Below are 17,092 nucleotides of genomic sequence, written 5' to 3' on the forward strand. Positions count from 1 at the left end.
CGCTGTGGCCCTTGCCTCTGGAGTCCCTCTCTTTTAATCCCGCTGCACAAGCACTCTCAGTCAGAGAGACGCGCTGGGACTGCCAATTAATATGGGACCCCCTGCAGGTTGTACCTTGATGTGGTTGGCGGAAGCCAGGGTACTCCCACAGCGGGAGCGCAGGGAGCAGCTGGTTGATGTCGGGCCACCACATCCCTGGGATGTATTTTTTTCTTTACCGCCCCGTACTCCACCACCAAGATGCACCTGGAGGCGGGAGCACAGGGAACGGCTGTGCCCAGCTCCTCCCCTACGCCGGTAGACTGCTGGCGTCCTTCTTTTCACTAGTTTTTCGTTGACTTTCCTGCCCTGTGCTCCACATCCGAGATGATCGCTGAGGCGGGAGCACAAGGGACAGCTCTTCTGTTTCGCCAGCCGACCACCGGCATCCTGCCTGCACACCCTTCCCTGCGCTCCACCGCCGAGGGGATCCTCCAGGCGTCAGCACGGGTAGGCACGAGACGGGCTATGAGTGGCAGTGGGCAATGCACAGGCTGTCCTGTTAGACAGGTTCCTGTTTGCGCGTCACACTCTGGCCCTCCTTTTTTTTCTTTAGTAAGTGCCTGACCCCCTTCTTCGACTCACCGGGCTTCTAGGCAACGCCGGTGGGAAACCTGCTGACTCAGCGTGTAACGCCGGAACCCCGCAGTGCCTCTTCCAGGAAGTACCGCCATGCGCCGGGAAGGACCTGATGCATTGCAGGATTTCACCTGCGCTGGGAGCTCCTCACCACAGGGAGCTAAGCAGAGTGCGCGGACGGGGAGACCGGCGCATGCACGGGTCGCTCAGAACCCTCGTCACCAGTTGTTAAGGGCTCTGAGGAGGCCAGGCTGTAGAGAAGTCGCGAGAGCCCCGCTCTCGCGAGATCTCGCGCAACCGGAAGTCCCGCCCCCGCGCGCTCCGCGCGCATTACGAGCCGGGCCGAGGACGCGGAGGGAAGCGTCTTGCCGGCTCCTCTGAGAACGGGGCCTGCAGCTCCGTTGGGGACGTGAGCTGCACACAGCAAACCCCAGCCACTTCAGGCCCGTTGGCCTTAATCCTTAGAGACCCTCAGTTTGTATGTATTTGGGACTGGCTGGCGATTCATAAATAAAGCCCTTCCAGAGCACCAGCAAGTCTCCTGTTTTCCATTACTGCATTTTACTACATAAATTGGCGACGAGGATCACCACAACCCACGAAGAAGCATGCAAGGAGCAACGCCACCGCCACCCTTCCTCCAAACTCCAGGTAGGCCTGCCATTCCGTGGCCACAATGGCAGCCCCTATTCATGACCTACGTGGAAGCACTGGGTGGAGCAGGGTTCTCGGCGGCAAGGCGCAGGGCCATGTTACTCAATGCCCTGGGGGTAGAGGGACAAAGAATTTTCGAAAGTCTGACCCCGATCCCGGTTGATGGCGACAACGACGACGTGTTCAAGGAGGCGGTGAGGAGAATCGTTAAGAGGTTTGCCAGCAAAGAAAACACAGTGCTGCACAGAATACGGTTCTACGGTCGGAAGCAGGAAATGTCGGAACCAGTGGATGATTACGTCACTAAGCTGAGGGAACTGGCGGCATTATGTAACTTTGGCAACAATGCGGAAAACCTCATTTGTGACATGTTGACCGTTCACACGAACAGCAGGAAAGTCCAAGATAAATTTATCATCGAAAAGGAACTGCAGCTGGAGAAAGCAATCGAAATTGCCAGAGCAGTCGAAGAAACGGCGGGAAGACGGAAGGAGCTCACAGGAGCCCAGAGCTCCGCTGAAATACAGGCAGTGGGCTTCCATTCAAAAAAAGAAAGGCCGTCATCGGACATGAGGGATGCGAAAGGAAACAGGAAAGAACCCCTCAAGTGCCACAGGTGCACCAGTACGAAGCACTTAGCGTTTGACAGAGAGTGCCCAGCCAGAGATAAGGAGTGCTCCGTATGTAAACGCATTGGCCACTTCTCAATCGTGTGTCGATGGAGAAACAGGAAAGTCACCAGTCTCAACGCAGAGCGCATCATGGAGAGAGAATCATCCTCAGAAGATGAAGGTAGGCCCACAGTTATAATGGTGAACAGCACAAGAGCCAGGAGAGAGAAGCCCCATTGCACGATTAAAATAGACGGCAATGAAACTAGGGTCATGGCAGACTCAGGTTCGGATCTAACCATCATTCCCCTGAAGACTTACAAAGAAATGGTGGGAAAAGAAAAAGTACAAGTGCTGACTACGCGACACAAGCCCACAGTTTTCGGGGGAGCGTCGGTTGAACTCTTGGGGTACATAAATGGCAAAGTCGAATTCAAAGGGAGAGTGGCAACCACTAGAGTCTACTTCAGCCATGAAGGTCCAGCAGTGTTAGGTTGGGACGACCAAGACAAACTGAAAATTAGACTGGATCCCAGCACAGAGGATCAGGTACTGTCAGTCAGTGCAAAGGACGGACCTGTGCTCAAAAACGATTATCCTACACTATTCTCAGAGGAGCCGGGGCACATTAAGGGTTTTCTCCACAAAATTATACTCAAAAGAAATGCTGTCCCAGTCAAGCATCGGGTGAGGCCGGTACCTGCCACAGCCAGAGATACCCTCAGAGGACAGTTAGACAAGACGAAGAGGGAGGGGGTCATAGAAGAAATCGAAGCATCCGAGTGGTTGAGCCCGGTGGTTCTCATAAAGAAGCCCCAATCCCAGGAATTGAGGGTCTGCATAGACCTGCGCAGCTTAAACTTGGAAGTCATCACGGACAATTACCCTCTTCCAAGCATCAACGAACTCATTCTACTAATGAAAGAGGCCAAGATATTTTCAAAACTCGACATGAGAAATGCATACCACCAAATACAGCTCCATGAAGAGTCAAAACCCCTCACGGCATTCATCACTCCGTTTGGGACATACCAATTCACCAAAATGCCGTTTGGGTTGTCATCAGCAGCATCGGCTTTCCAAAGGATGATGGATGTCCTGCTACGCAATGTTAAAAACGTAGTGTATTTCCAGGACGACATCCTGGTGTATGCAGGGGATGAGCAGACCCACGACTCCACGTTGAGAAAAGTCCTCAACAAGCTACAAGAAGCAGGCATCCGCTTACGCCACGAAAAATGCATGTTCAAGGTGAAAGAGGTCGAATACTTAGGGTACCTGATCTCGGAAAAAGGCATCAGTCCAAAAAGGAACCTCATGCAGGCCATCAGTAGAGCTCCAGAACCCACCTGCAAAGAAGAAGTGAGGTCATTTCTTGGACTCGCTGAGTACTATGCCAAATTCATACCAAAGTTCTCAGAAACCACAGCACCCCTCCGCGACTTACTCAAAAAAGGGTCGGAGTTTACGTGGCAAGAACCGCAGAAGATTGCGATGGGAAGCATAAAACAGCACATCATGGATGCCCCATGTCTGCAACCATTTAATCCAACGTGGGAGACCGTCATCACCACAGACGCCAGTGCGTATGGACTGGGAGCAGTATTAACTCAAAAGAAAGGTGACACGGAACATGTGGTAGCCTTTGCGTCGAAGGCGTTATCGGAAGCGGAACAGAATTACTCCACCATTGAAAAGGAAATGCTGGCGTGTGCATGGGCAGTGGAACACTTCAGAACATACGTGTGGGGCACAAAGTTCAAGCTGCTGACGGACCATAAACCGCTCATCCACATGCTCAGCCCTGGAGGGACCAAAACATCCACACCCAGATTAGCACGCATTGCAGCCAAACTGCAAGAGTACACTTTTAAAGTCCAGCACATTTCAGGTTGGAAAAATACGCAGGCCGACTGCATGTCGCGGCTGCCGGAAGATAAAGATAAAGCAACCACATTCCTACATGGGGAATGCATCGTGGCATCCGTCATGGACTTAAGAGCACCCGACTACCTGGAACTCAGTGAAAGGCACTGGGAGGAAGAGGATGTGAAAGACCCCACCATGACCAGGATTCGAGAATGCATCAAGGAAGGTTGGCCCAGTGAAAAAGTGCTGCCCGAAGGCATGAGGCCATATTGGAAAGTGTCGGATGAGCTGTCCGAAATCGAAGGGATCGTCATGAAAAATGATCAAATCATTCCCCCAATAGGTATGAGGAAAACCATTCTCTGCCGGGCTCACGCGGGACACCTCGGAAACACGATGACTCGCCGCAGAGTGAGAGAGGCCTACTGGTGGCCGTCCATGGACCAAGAAATTCGCACCATGATAGAACGGTGTCATGAATGCTTAAACAGCGACAAAAGACTTAAGGTCCGCCAGGCACCCCTGATACCCACAGAAATACCCGAAGCAGCATGGTCCAAAATAGGCATCGACTTCATAGGACCCTTGGAGGCTATGTCGCCGGAACACAGGTATGGCATAGTGCTGGTGGACTACTTATCGAAATGGGTGGAGGCAGAGTTTGTCCCTAATATAACCACCAAGACGGTCATAGAAGTACTCACAGAAATTTTCCAAAGGGAAGGCCTCCCCAAGGAGGTGGTTACGGACAATGGGGTGCAATTGGTCTCTAAAGACATGGAAGATTTTCTAAAAAGAAATCATATCATTCAAAAGAAAGCTGCCCTGTATCACCCTCAGGCCAATGGGCTTGTAGAAAGGGCAAACAGATTCATAAAGGGTGCCATCCAATTGGCAACAGCTTCAGGAATGGACCCGCTCAAAACCACCAAAGAGGCCATAGCGGCCCACAGACTCACTCCAAATGGCATCACGCAGGTTTCCCCGTTCAAAATGTTGAGAGGGAGGAGTGCGGCGTCCACGCTGATTCCACCATGGCTATCGAAAGTACGAGAAGATGAGGCTGTGGACATGTCAGAAGTAGTGTGGCGAATCCAAAACAGTAAGGCACGTATGAAGTCATGGAGTGATGAGAGAAGGAGGGCCAAACAAGTGCCAGACATAAGAAAGGGAGACCTGGTCAAGATCAGACTACCGAAGAAAGATCAAATCACAGGGTCCCGATACAGTCGACCCTGCCAAGTAATTCACAAAGGAACAAACTACATTCGCACGGAAGACGGGCGCACATGGAACGTTGATAGAGTAGCACTGTACCAGAGGAGGCAAGAAAGAGAGAGGTCTCCGGAGAGATCACTAGTAGAGACTGAGAAGAACTATGGGAGAAGCGAGGAACGTGAACACGAAGGAGACGACGAAGAAAGGTTGGAACCTGAGGTCGAACCGGAAGAACTCGATGCGGACCTGGAACCAGAGCAGCAAGAAGAGTGCGCTGGAACCAGGGAGCGGCCCAGAAGAGAGCACAGAAGACCGGTGAGATACAATGACTATGTTGTACAGTGACTCTATCATCAGTCGGGAAAAGGGAGGTGTGTAGAGAAGTCGCGAGAGCCCCGCTCTCGCGAGATCTCGCGCAACCGGAAGTCCCGCCCCCGCGCGCTCCGCGCGCATTACGAGCCGGGCCGAGGACGCGGAGGGAAGCGTCTTGCCGGCTCCTCTGAGAACGGGGCCTGCAGCTCCGTTGGGGACGTGAGCTGCACACAGCAAACCCCAGCCACTTCAGGCCCGTTGGCCTTAATCCTTAGAGACCCTCAGTTTGTATGTATTTGGGACTGGCTGGCGATTCATAAATAAAGCCCTTCCAGAGCACCAGCAAGTCTCCTGTTTTCCATTACTGCATTTTACTACACAGGCCCTGCTCAGAAATGCCACACAATAAACACACGTAGAGCCAGCAATAAAGTGGAAGCAACCGGCGAGCAGGTAGCCGTTCACCCCTTTTATTAGCCCAACACACGTGATCAGAGCTGTCCTAACAAGTGGTCATATACAGCCAAGGATTCCTTACATAAATCAAGAAATGCAACCTTTAATATATAATTTTCCATCAAAGAGGCACAAATAGAAAGAACCACAAAGAGCAATACATAAGGAAGGTCGTTGGGTACAAGGTGTGTCTGTGACAGACAGCAACAGGAACATTGACAAGACGGAGCACACTAATACAACAAGCATTAGCAATGCAAACAGTTTGGGCTATTGTGTAGGTATGGGAAAGACACTTGCCAGGCACAGTCGTATTGGTACTAACTGGCCATTGATATTTGCAGGTGCAAAATGGTGCGAGTACCTGGCCATCTAAGTGCCCTGGTAGTGCCTAATATCATACACAAGCCAAAACTGTTGGCTTTGCCAATGCTTGTTCTTAAAAGGACTTCTATGAAAGAAACACAGAGTGCTTATAAATCAAGTGGCTGAATGCAGACCTGGCTACAACATTTTTATTACACCAGTAGCGTGTTTACTACACCAATTAAGTCAATAAGCCTACTCCATAGGACAACCAGATATATAGAACAAGAACTATAAGGACAAAGAGACATATAAACCACTAACCCAAAAGCTCACATTTCTGCATACTTAACTCACACAAAAATCCACACAACCACCTCTCGCACAGCAAACCGCACAAACTTCACACCGCAACAACAAACAAACAGCACATTAGTTGCACCAACAGCACATGAGGACTCACATCGATCCAATATTCACTCCCAAGCTCAGCGCACAGTGAAAACCGAATTGAAGCTGCCAACAGGACATCACATCTCTCACTTTCCTACTTCCTCTTCACCCTACTAACCCCACCCCCACCTTCTTGTTTGCATATCCACCTGAGCGCCTGGGGACAAATTCCGTTAGTGACAGCACGCGGTACAAATACCATTAACATTAAGTCTCAGAAGATTGCTTTGAAAAATCTCTGGCAGGCACTTGTGCAAAACGTTTGATGGTAAAGCTTGCTTTGTTTTGTGTTTTTTTTTAATTTAGTTTTTAAAGAGGAGAGGGAAGACTGTACCTACATGCACAGCCACTGAAAATTGTGGCAATGCTTGCTACACAGACAAGAATTTAAGCTATACCTGCTCAGAGATGGGAGAGTTGAGTGGCTACCTAGATAGACAGTGAATAAAATCACATTGCCTGCTCACAGGCAGGGATGGCAAAAGCTTGATTAAAGCCAGCTTAAAGAGTTCCCTTGAGAAGGGAAGGGTATAAACTGAGTGGGAATGTCCATAGGGATTAGCATGGCCATGGGCAGTCAATGGGTGGGTAAATAGCTAAACAACATCTACAAGCTGTGTGCCAAACAACACCTACAAGCTGTGTGCCCCTCCTCATATGCCAACACCTAAAGGGTTTCTATCAAAGAGGCTGGTACCATAAAAGTAAGTACTGGGGCAAGGCAGAGGGACATGGAGGTAATGTGCCTGAGAGGTATGTGTAGAAATGTGCAATTTTACACATAAAGTTGACTTCCTTAAATAAAGCACATAGTCCTGTTATTGTTAACAAGATACTTTATTATTCTTCATAAAGTATCTATGCTGCTAGGATACCTAGCTGGTGTGCATAGTGCAGTTCGCTCCACAAGCAGGAGAGCCCCATGGGAGCAACCTCTCTGCCTGCCACTCCATACTGTTCTGTGTGGCGCCCTGCGACACCCCAACGCTCCTCCCCGCACCAAGAGCAGCGTTCCCTTGTGGCGTGGGGTGGAGGGATGCGGGCAGCAGAGAGCGTGGCACTACAATATGCTGAGCAGAAACATGGACACAGCAGACACACATGTTGTGCTCCTCGTCCCTTGCAACATCTGCAGGTAAAAAGCCCTACATTTATTTTATTTATTTATTTATTTATTGAGCATTTGTTAGGGACTTTATACAACTGAATAGTGTTTCAAAACATCACAAGGCTAAATGGGAAGAGGGACAAAGGAAACGTAACAATGGCAAAAACAGTAAAATACAGTCATGGTCCTACTAGGCCTTGTGGCATTCGGCCATGCAAGTGTGGTGAGGAGAAGTGCAGGAGATAGGGCGGGGAGAGGGATGAGGGGGGCACAGAGGAATGGGCAAGTGCTGGGCCTGGGATGGAAGTGCTAAGGGGAGCCAGGGAGGAGAACCTCAGGCTAAATGCAAGTACAGGCGGCTTCCACGAGTGGGATGCTGAGCCACCAAGCAGGGCCCACAGGGCCGTGCAGTGGGGGATGGGGGGGAGGATTGCTGGTATCGACTGAGAAGAAGGGCCTAAAATCCTGTGAGATTCATGAGGATCAAGCCACCAATCACAGTGGCAGTGGGTTGATTAGCAGGGAAGGGAAAGTGGGAAAGAAGTAGAGAAGAGTAGAGTTTTGAGCAGTTTCTGGATCTTGAGGAGGTCCGGATCAAGTCTTAGAAGGGCAGAGAGACCATTCCAGAGGGAGGCTCCAACCGAGGGGAGAGCCCTGCCCCCCACTCTCTGCTTAGAGAAGCGTTTCACAAAGAGTTGGAGTGAGAGGAGTGTTGGGATCTAGCAGGGGAGTATTTAGGGAGGGAAAGTTGGATATAGCATGGTCCCAGGCCCCAGAAGGCCTTGTGGATGATGCAGAGGGTCTTGAATTTGATCCTTGCAGTCACCGGGAGCCAGTGGAGAGATTTTAGGGCTCTGAACACGAGGGGGATACTGCATTAGTGCATGGGTGAAGCATGCACACATTATGTTACCTCCCTTTTACAATGGCATGGGTCCACAGACCCTGAGTCAGGAGATAAGTGAGATGTACTGCTGCAATGATTTGATATGATTTGGTTTTTATAACGTGTCTGTACACAAGTGTTTCTAGGCACCACAAGACTGGGAGAAGAGACAGAGGGAAGACAAGACAAGCAATCCTACTACGCCTTGTGTCATTCGGATCGTGCAAGTGCGACAACGAGAAGTGCAAGGGGACGGGAGAGGAAGGAAGTGCAGTCAGGGCAGCAAGGCTCTGAGTAAGTGCAGCCAGGGCAGCACGGTTCTGTGAAGTGCATGGAGGCAGGGGAGCTGTAGGAGTTGCAGTTCCAGCCCCTAAGTGCGAGGTAGGCCAGGAGGCAGTGCAAGAATGACTGGTCATGGAGGAGCCTGGTACCCAGTAAGGCTCTGAAGGTATCAAGCAACCAGTCAGGGCAGTGGACAGGTAGGTTCGCATGGAAGCGGGAGAGAGAAGGAAGAGGAGAAAAAGAAGGTCTTGAGCAGTTCAGAAGGGTTGGGAGGACATTCCAGAGGGAGGAACCTGCCGAGGAGAGATATCTACCCCCACTCTCTGCTTGGAGAAGCGTCTGACGCTCAGAGAGTTAGAGGTAGCTGAGCGAAGGGCTCTAGAAGGAAGGTATTTAGGCAGAGAGAGATGGATATAGTGCAGACTCCGGCCCCAGAAAGCCTTGTGGATGATGCAGAGGGTCTTAAACTTGATCCTTGCAACCACTGGGAGCAAGTGGAGAGATTTCAGGGCTGCAAAGATGCAGTCCCTGGGCTTGAGGCCAAGGATAAGTCTCACAGTCCTATCCTGGATTAGTTGCGGGGGACGAAGAGTAGAGTTCAGCAGATTGAGAAAGAGGCTGTTGCAGTAGTCCAGCCTGGAGAGAACTAGAGCTATGGAGACAGTGAGCTTCTGGGGAAGGTGAAAAAAGATAGAGTACTTCTGAAGAGGTGCAACTGGAAGTGGGCCTTCTTGGCAAGGTCTGTGATGTGAGGCAAGAAGGAGAGAGTGGAATCGAAGTTGACACCAAGGTTTTTTGCCTCACAGGAAGGTGAGTGTAGAGGGCCTAAGGAGGGCTGCCAGAGTGAGAGAGGGAAAGCAGTTGCAGGGGTCCCAATGAGAAGAATCCCAGTCTTACTAGCATTGAGGCAGAGATCGTTCGAGGTGCACCATTCCTGAATCACAGATAGACAGTGAGGAATGAGTGAGGAAGGAGAGGAGGCTGAGGGAATACTGAAAGAAAGTTGAGTGTCATCCGCATAATACTGAAAGTTAGTAGAGAAGGTGGAAATCAGGTGGGCCGGAGGGGCCAGATAGACATTGAAGACCCAGGGTGAGAGGATAGAGCCCTGGGGGACACCACGTGTGGAGAGCGAGGAGTTGGAGAAAAAGGACCCAAGTCCCACCTGGGAGAGCTGGTCCAAGAGGAAGGAGGTCAGCCACACCAGGGCCTGATCCATGATGCCCAGGTTCTCACAGAGTCGATTGATCAGGGTGGCATGATTGGCCGTATGAATAGAAGAGGAAATGTCAAGGAGGATGAGGAAAGCGGGAGAGCTGGAGTCAAGATTAGAGAGCAGATCATCACAGGTGTTCACAAGAGCAGTTTCCGTGCCTCTGGCTGCTGTGAAGCCACACTGATGGTCATGGAGACAACCAACAGATTCATTGTGGAGTGTAAGCAGCTGGGAGATGGGCAGCTTTTCCAGGAGTTTGCCCAAAAAAGGAGTGATAGAAATCGGGTGATAGTTTGCTGGTCAGGTAGGATAGACAGAAGGCTTTTTTGGGAGGGAGTGCGCAAGTGAGTACTTGAGGAGAGAAGGGAAAGATCTAGTAGTGAAAGAGTGATTGCAGAAATCGGTCAATGCTTGAGCGAGGGTGTCAATGTGGCCCTTAATAGTACTGGAAGAGCAGGGGAGCACCTGTTTGGATGACACTTTTATAGATCGGACTTGTCTAGAAACATTGTCAGGTGTAATCAGAGAGAGGGAGGAAAGAGGAAGACTAAAGGGAGAGGCGGTCAAAGGGGGCCTTAAAAAGGTAGATGGAGAGAGAGAAGAAGAGGAAAGCGAGGACTGGATGTCCTGCGTTTTAGTGGTGAAATGAGATGCCAGAGCCGTACAGAGGGCTGGGAGGGAACAGGAGAGGTGGAGACTGAAGTAGGATTGGCCAGCTCCTTGCAGATTTTAAAGAGTTCAGCCGTGTTGTTAGAGGCCGCAGAGATGCAGGCTTGAAAATTGACCCTCTTCTTGCAGAAGACAGAGAGTCTGTATTGCATTTGGAGCAGACAGCAGGCCAGTTTGTCAAAGGAGGCACCCAAAGCGCTCCACTTCCTCTCAGCCTCTGTGCACTTGCGTTTTAGGGCAGCGAGGTCAGAGTCAAAACAAGAGTTGCACTTGGAGGTAGGCTTCAGACGGATTCTCATAACAGGGGCAAGGGTGTCCAAGGTGTAGGAGATCAAAAGATGCAGGTTAGAGAGGGCTGTGCCATAGTGGGAGTCAGCCAAAGGTGTAGGAGGAGCAGAGAAAGTTGAGGCAAAGGCAGCCACTGACACTCGCTTCATGGGCCAAATGACCGCGAAGGAAGGTGGCAGTGCTGAGGTGGGCTTTGCCTGGGGCACAAGTCTTTTCAGATGTGATGAGAGCAGAAGGTGGTCAGTCCAAGATAGAGGAGTAGTCATAGGGTTAGAGAGGGGGATGTGCCCCCTCTTCTCTCCTGCATGTCATTTGGTCTCACGTCCTTAGTTCAGAAAATATTCATGAGTGGAGAACAGTACTGATGTATTCCTCTTCTGTACAGCTCAATACAGAAGCCCTGCTGCATTATTTGTCAGTGAGTAGGATTGATTTAACCTTCCTTTTGAAGCCCTCCTGCCACAAGCTCTTTAAAACATGTTGGGTGCTTCTAGTGAAGTACGTGGTGTAATCCCCTGGTGTAACAAAGTCTGCCATACCAGATAATACTCTTAGAAAATGGAACAGTTCCTGTTTCATCAACCTCGCGGCCATGGAAGCTGTCAGTGTTTTCATTGCTGTGACGCCTCATTAGAATTTGTTTCACCATGAAAATATTTGAAATAAATAAAATAAAAATGTTACCTACTCCTGCTCAGATCACTGTAGCAAGCATATTTATCCTCTCGACAGCAATATTACCAGTCTAGCTAGCTTATAGGTTGTGTATATCATATATTTACCATTAAGTAGGGTAACAATAAACACCTATTAGTGCTAAGATGCCCCTTTGGGGGTAAACATGCGCTTTATAAATACACCTGTTATGTTATTTGTTAAGAAGGGGATGCAGGCAGCAGGCGCAGGCAGTATGTAAAAACAGATTTATTGGCATGCATATTAATGCCGTTCAAGGGTGCCCCAGTGATTGATGGTGTTCCAGAGGTGGAGATGTGTTTATCCCTTCCATGATGATTGTCATGGTGCCACATTGGGTACTGGAATGGTAAGTGTCTGTCTTTATCTCTCTCTACCTGTTTCTCTCACATAATCTTTGACAAACCACCCTTCATATACTACATTTACTCTTGCCACTTCGATAATACACTTTGACCATTAACCTCATATAAGTTCAAGGTCGATAGACCCTGAAAGTATAAAAGGCTCAGTCTGCAGGTGATCCTCAGATCTCTCTGTTGGGGACTCAACCTAGGGACCAACCTTACTGGCTGAACATTGGCTTTTTTATAGGGAGTAAAGTACTGGTTACAAAGGTGTGAAATTGTCTCTGGTAAAGAACTACTATTGCTGTGAGTACAATAAGAAAGCAAGAGCTGATGCTGATGAATCACAAAACAATGTTTGCGGATGGGACCTGAGAAGTGTCTGGTGTGTGGCCAAAGAAGCGCAAGTAACCAATAAACTGTTCAAAAAGCTGTGGTGGAGGCCACCAGGGGGCGCAGGCAAGATGGTAGCCTGAATGTAAAGCTTCGGTCCATGCCCTCAGATAAAGTGGTGATTCAGCAGAGCATGTAGCTTGGGAACCCCGAAAGTGCAGTCCCAGAGGTGCAGAGGTACTACTGTATCAGAGGAGCAAGAACAAAGTGCCCAGGTCCAGGAATTGCAGAGAACCATGCTATGAAAATGGGTGGCCAGCCCGTGAAGTGAGAAGCCAGGCCGTGAGGAGTGAGCATGGTGCGGGACAGCCGGGAGCGGCGAAGAAGAGGCAGACAATGGGGAGACTGTGCCGGGCCCGGGGCGAGGCACGACATAGGGGAGGTTGTCCTCTCCTCCTTCACTCGGGAGACGCCCAAGTGATTCAGAGCGCAGGAGTAGAGGAAAGGAGGAGCCGGTGTAGCGCTCCACCTGCCGCGCGGTGGAATGTCGGGCCCAAGCCTCCCCCACCGTCCTCCCCCAAGGTCGGTCTAGAGCCCTGCAGCACTGGAGGTGAGGAGTCGGGGGGAGACGGCACAGAGGGGAGCCCAAAGGCACATTAAAGGGGGGTAGTAAGATCCCCCAACAGAGAGCGAGAGGGGGGCCACTGAGGACCCCTGGAGTGCATGACAGAGCGGCGGGAGGAACAGAGGGAATAAGTGGCAAGCAGTGTCACGAGTGAAGGATCCCACTGTGGAAGAGGAGGTGCTAGAGGGGCAGCGGCAGGCCAAGGACCCAAGGACTGGGGATGATCACGGGCCAGTCGTGGCAGGGAGAGCCCAGGCAACACCACAGTTCAGAAGAGGGGACAAGCGAAGAAGTGAACACGGGCACCAGGATTACAAGAGGCGTGAAGGAACGTGGTTTGTAAAGTGGTCAGAGAATGGGTGATGCAGGCGGGTGGCGCTGTCTGTGCATCTGTGTGGTCGAGAGGGGGAGTGGAGGTGGAGGAGTCTCCCCAGTGGGGTGTGGAAGAGGTGAAGTGAGCACCGATGTAGGGACCCCGCCAGTGGAGGTGCGATCGGCAGTGGGAAGATAAACAGCGCAGCAGAAGGGTCGGGCCTGGTGGATGAGTTGGAGAAAGATACATGTAAAATACCAATATCTTCACAGTGGTGACAGCAGCGACATGACGGAAAAGAAGGTCAATGGAGGGCCTTGCCCCACAGAGATAGGGACCATAAAAAATGACATTCAGATGATCTTGGAACAAATTCAGGGAATGAGAACAGACATTGGAGCTAAGGTGGCAGGCTTAACAGCAAAGGTGGTGACATTGGAAGAAAGGTTGGATGGTGTGGAAGTGAACCAAACCTCCTCAGGGATGTTAGAGTCTCAGATGGAGGCATGCCTCTAGGACATTGAAAGGAAAGAAGCTGAGTTGGGACTGAAGGTGGATGATATTGAGAATAGAGAGAGGCGTAATAACCTCTGCTTTTTTGGCCTGAAGGAAAATCCAAGAAATCATTGGGATGGTCCTAGGGACAAAGGAGGGGGAGCGAGTAGCCCTGGATCGTGTACACTGTGCAGAGGGAGGAAACAGAGGTCCCTCCTCAGTGCTGGAGAGGCTGCATTATTACAGAGGCATGGCTGACATGCTGGAAAAGTCAAGGCGGATGGATCGATCGAATATGAGGACTCAACAGTGGAAATATTCCAGGACCTCTCGGCCCAGACTCTGAGAAAGGGGTGAGATGCCAGTGGGGTTACCCATTCCCACCCATTCTCACTGGCATTTGAATAGGAAGGAGAGAGACCCCACCTAGTAAAGGAGGAGTACATTATACGCAACACAGAAGAACTGGTGGGACCCCAATCAGAGGAAGGGTGAAGAAGTAGAAGAAGGGGCAGCTGGGAGGCGAAAACCCAGTGGCCGGAAGGCAGACTTTGGAAGGCGTAAAATGCAGGGAGTCAGGAAATTCTGGAAGCTGGGCACCCCGCCATCCAGAAAGGAGACCACCTGAAGGGGATACAACTGACTGCCATGTGCTATCTGTTTTTCAGGGGTGGTGAAACCCTGAGCCCATATGCCTGGGGGGCAGGGCTGTTAGTTTGTTTGTTGGAAGGTGAATGAGGAGAGGGGGGATGGTTGAGTTGAAAGGAAAACAGATCCCTAGATGTTGTTGTTTCAGTTCTAAAAGTTTGAAGGTGCAAAGGAAAGTACCTGTTGAAAGGAGGGAAAGTGTCTCTGGGCTACAACAGAGGAGTGAGGGGGCAGTGAGGCGCAGCTGGGATACTTCCAATGGGCAGGAAAAGTAGGGGGACTTAGTGAGATATGGGCAGGGGCCATTACCCTGATGGTTCTGTGAAGTTGCCTGAGATTTCTATCAGTCTATCATGCAGTATACAATGGGAGATGATGAAGACACTGCGCAATACATTATTAAGGTTCATGAGATGTGGCATGCAGAGACGGGTGGGACCAGTGCAACCGATCACTTGCTCTTTTCTATTTTGTCATCAAGAGGGGTTTGCCCAAGGAAGTACAGAAGGCATTAGACAAAATAGTGGGCGTTTAAGCGAAGGGGGGCGGGGCTGAGATTCAGACAATTATCATACACGATGGTAAGAGGCTAAAAGAGCAGGAAAAGGAAACAGCCCAGAGGCTGCAGGCTGAGGAAGCGAAATTAGTGCAGAAAAAGCTTACAAAAATGGCAGTTGAAGGGGTGGTATCATCAAATGTGCAAACAGAGGCGGCGGAACAAACACCAGCGCCTCCAGAGGTGAGAATATCAGCGTTTTGGCCAAGACGAGGACAAGGACAGTGGGAGATGAACCTCAGTGTCTCTACCCAGAATGGTAGCAAGGAGGTCAGCAGCATGGGAGAGGTGGGTTCAGAGGGGGCAGAGGGGGATTTGGAGGGACGGGATGTCGGGGAGCAGGTATAGGTCCCTCGCAATGCTGAAGTTGCGGGAAGTGGGGACACTTTGCGTGGGAATGTATAAGCAGGCAGGGGGCAGGATCCAATCCACATAGCAACTATTGCCCACCACCCATGGCCCAACCACAGATACCAATACTGAGGCCAACCACCATACCCTATGAGATATATCGGGCCTACACTGAATTACCACCACGACCCCCAGGTGCACAAGTCCAAAGCCCACAAATGACGCAACCATTAATGCCCCAACAGAACGCTATGTATGGGAGTAACATGGCAACGACTGATGTGGTGCTGAACAGCACTGTCATACCCTACTGAGGGGTGAGCATAGTGTGCAACAACCCCTTCATGGTTCCTGGTTCCAACACATACCCCGACTAGGACAGCCCACAGAGAACTCTTGCGTGCACAGTCCTGTCCATGACAGTCCACCCTGACGAGGAACACTTGGTGGGCGCTGAGATAGGTAACAAGCAATTCATCTTCATGGTTGACAAAGGTGCCACTAAATCATGCATCAGTGAGGGAAACCTCCCATTATCAGGTGAAACTCTTGACACGCAGGGCTCCTCTGGGGCTGCCGCCACGGTTCCCTATACAAAAGAACTTCACATCAAAATAGGAGGAAAAGTGGTGCATGCACCTTTGTTATATTCTGAGAGCTCCCCAATAAATGTATTTGGGCGAGACCTGTTCAGCAATTGAACAACGTGACCTTTTCATTCACAGATGGAGGGCTAGTGTGCGCCACTCCCGGCATGTGTGTTATAATGTCAATGGTCATAATACATGCAAGGGGAGGAGAGACTGTGGTTCGCGGTGTCCCTGTGGACCCTGACTTTTTTGTGTAGAGCATAACAGTGCTTCTAAAAGCAGTGTTCCAACAAGGCAAAGCATGTTGGCGAGTGCCGTCTGATTTAATCTTTCAACAAATAGTGTCCCCTGAACTGGTGGCAGGAACAATATTGTCCCTAGATTTACAGGGTCTGGTGGTATCAGCAAAATGGATTGTTGTAATTGGAACAGACTTGGATGGATATAAGTGGCACACAGTGTTATTTATTGACCCTACAATGCCCCTAAAAGAAGTGACAGATGCAGATTGGTTTGAAGATAGACCAGACAATGGCGAGATTGTGCTGGCGATCTTTATCCCTTGCGACATTATGGTGCAGTATTGGAAAGTGCAGTGCCCATTAATGGCCCTGGTAGCACGGCCCCTTTTCACTAAAGCAGACTTAGAACAGTTCCGTTAAAGACTGTGGACAACAAATGTCCACGATGTTGGGCTCTTGCAAGGGGTGACCCCAGTTCAGATAACACTCAAGTTAGGAGCGGTTTTGCCATGGGTAAGACAGTACCCTTGTCGACAGAGGTGGAGGAAGAGATAAGGGACACTATTGTTGACCTACTGAATCAGGAGATAATTGTACCATCTACTTCCCCATGTAACACAGCGATCTAGCCAATAAAAAGGCAAAAGGGGGGAGTTCGAGAATGATTCAGGGTTTGTGCCCTCTTAATGACATTGTACAGGCAGAATGTCCAGTGGTCCTGAGCCCTGCAACAATACTTTGCAACATCCCCAATGAGGCGACCTACTTTACTGTGGTGGATCTTTAAAACATCTTCTCTGTTCCCGTGCACCCAGATTCACAGTTCCTCACTGCATTTACACATGGGGGGATGCGCTTTGAACACACAAGATTGCCTCAAGGGTACTGTGAGTCCCCCAGCATTTTCAACAGGATACTATATGCTGATTTAGGCAATATTCATGTGCCCA

General features: G+C 50.3%; 1 long non-coding RNA gene across 1 annotated transcript in view; it reads left to right on the plus strand.

Annotated features, from left to right (window-relative positions):
• The first annotated feature begins 261 nt into the window (after window positions 1-261).
• LOC138521185 (uncharacterized) overlaps window positions 262-17,092 on the plus strand; it is a 125,543-nt gene continuing 108,712 nt past the window's right edge. The window contains exon 1 of the long non-coding RNA XR_011282964.1: window positions 262-489. This is a non-coding gene — a long non-coding RNA (uncharacterized lncRNA). The remainder of the gene's footprint in view (window positions 490-17,092) is intronic.

The sequence above is a fragment of the Ambystoma mexicanum genome, chromosome 1q, assembly GCF_040938575.1.
Source record: "Ambystoma mexicanum isolate Mex_15411 chromosome 1q, UKY_AmexF1_1, whole genome shotgun sequence".
Classification (NCBI taxonomy): domain Eukaryota; kingdom Metazoa; phylum Chordata; class Amphibia; order Caudata; family Ambystomatidae; genus Ambystoma; species Ambystoma mexicanum.